Genomic DNA, 2,500 nt, shown 5'->3' with positions numbered 1-2,500 from the left:
AATAACATCAATAAGCGTAAATGAATATGAATTCTTTCCTTCTTCTCTCTTTCTCCACACCGATCCAGTCTTCCTTTCCAGGCGGCTTTCCAGACTCCCAGGCTCCCCCACACCCTTCCAGTGTTTCCCCTCACTCGGTTGAGAGAGGTCGTCACCGACCCGGTCCGCCTTCCAGTGGTTATTTCCCCTCAGTTATCCTGATATCTAAATCCATAGGACTTTTATCTTATCTATAGACTACAGTCAATCGTCTATGGAAACAAGGGAATTAAAATGAGGGGAATTTTTAACTATTTCCCCTCGGGATACCAGACTGAACTGGACAGTGTGACAACGTGCTGGATTTAACATCGCATATATAAACACGGCTATAATTCCCCTCAGCCTGGCTGTCATCGGCGCTGCAAGCAGGGACGTTCCCCTTTTTTTCGCAGCTCTCTGAGAGAGAGAGAGAGAGAGAGAGAGAGAGAGAGAGAGAGAGAGAGAGAGAGAGAAAGAGAGTGAGAGAGAGAAAGCTTAATATTTCCTTTTTTTACTGTCTTGTATGCACGCAGGGACGTTCCCCTTTTTTCGCAGCTCTCTGAGAGAGAGAGAGAGAGAGAGAGAGAGAGAGAGAGAGAGAGAGAGAGAGAGAGAGAGAGCTTAATATTTCCTTTTTTTACTGTCTTGTTGTATGCAAGCAGGGACGTTCCCCTTTTTTCGCAGCTCTCTGCGAGAGAGAGAGAGAGAGAGAGAGAGAGAGAGAGAGAGAGAGAGAGAGAGAGAGAGAGCAGTGAGGTTATCATTTCCTTTTTTAACTGTCTTGCTCGTGCAAGATATTGCTTGCAGGCGATGAGAGAGAGAGAGAGAGAGAGAGAGAGAGAGAGAGAGAGAGAGAGAGAGAGAGAGAGAGAGAGAGAGAGAGAGAGCAGTGAGGTTATCATTTCCTTTTTTAACTGTCTTGCTCGTGCAAGATATTGCTTGCAGGCGATGAGAGAGAGAGAGAGAGAGAGAGAGAGAGAGAGAGAGAGAGAGAGAGAGAGAGAGAGAGAGAGAGAGAGAGATTGCTTGCAGGCGATGTTGCATGTGGACACAATTTGCAACTGCGTCGATGTTTCGAGGTCTTTGATGTGCTTGCGGGCGGTTGTAATGTTGGCGATGTGATTAATGTGTCGGAAAAATGTTGCAATGGAATGCAATGTTAAGTGCACATTTTCCTTTGGGGGATATTGTGAATTATTGATGTGAATTATAACTAGTGTTATTCAAAGATAATTTATGAAAAAAACAAGTTTGTGCCATTGTGAATGAAAAAATTATAAAATTTAATTGCAAATGAATATTTCATTTATTAAAAAATAATATTTCTAAGCAAATGTGGGCTATTGTGCATGAAAACATTATAAACGTTAATTGCAAATGAATATTTCTCTTATTAAAAAATAATATTTCTAAGCAAATGTGGGCTATTGTGTATGAAAATATAAACGTCAATTGCAAATGAATATTTCTCTTATTAAAAAATAATATTTCTAAGCAAATGTGGGCTATTGTGCATGAAAACATTATAAACGTTAATTGCAAATGAATATTTCTCTTATTAAAAAATAATATTTCTAAGCAAATGTGGGCTATTGTGTATGAAAATATAAACGTCAATTGCAAATGAATATTTCTCTTATTAAAAAATAATATTTCTAAGCAAATGTGGGCTATTGTGCATGAAAACATTATAAACGTTAATTGCAAATGAATATTTCTCTTATTAAAAAATAATATTTCTAAGCAAATGTGGGCTATTGTGCATGAAAACATTATAAACGTTAATTGCAAATGAATATTTCTCTTATTAAAAAATAATATTTCTAAGCAAATGTGGGCTATTGTGCATGAAAACATTATAAACGTTAATTGCAAATGAATATTTCTCTTATTAAAAAATAATATTTCTAAGCAAATGTGGGCTATTGTGCATGAAAACATTATAAACGTTAATTGCAAATGAATATTTCTCTTATTAAAAAATAATATTTCTAAGCAAATGTGGGCTATTGTGCATGAAAACATTATAAACGTTAATTAATTGCAAATGAATATTTCTCTTATAAAAAAATAATATTTTAAAGCAATTGTGGGGTATTGTTGCATGAAAATATAAACATTAATTGCAAAAGAAAATTTCTCTTGAAAAATAATATCTTTAGGCCTAAAATTGTAACCAGTTATACAATATGGCAAACGATAAAAAGCAAGTATAGGCTACTATACATGAATATCTCAATAAATTATTTCTCTCATAAATAAATCTTTTCCGAGATCAAGTAACTAAAGGGATAATGTACGTTATAAACACATATTAAAATTAAATTATTAAATTATTAAAAGGCAAGCATGGCTCACAGTGCAATATAAAAAAAAAAAAAAATGTTTCTCTTATAAAACATTATTTTACAGGATAAACTTATGAATGAAATCAAAGGTTATATAAAACACATATCAAAATTAAATCATTAAATGATTA

The sequence above is a fragment of the Palaemon carinicauda genome, chromosome 29 (assembly GCF_036898095.1).
Source record: "Palaemon carinicauda isolate YSFRI2023 chromosome 29, ASM3689809v2, whole genome shotgun sequence".
NCBI classification, from domain to species: Eukaryota; Metazoa; Arthropoda; class Malacostraca; order Decapoda; family Palaemonidae; genus Palaemon; species Palaemon carinicauda.
This window is presented reverse-complemented; position numbering follows the sequence as displayed.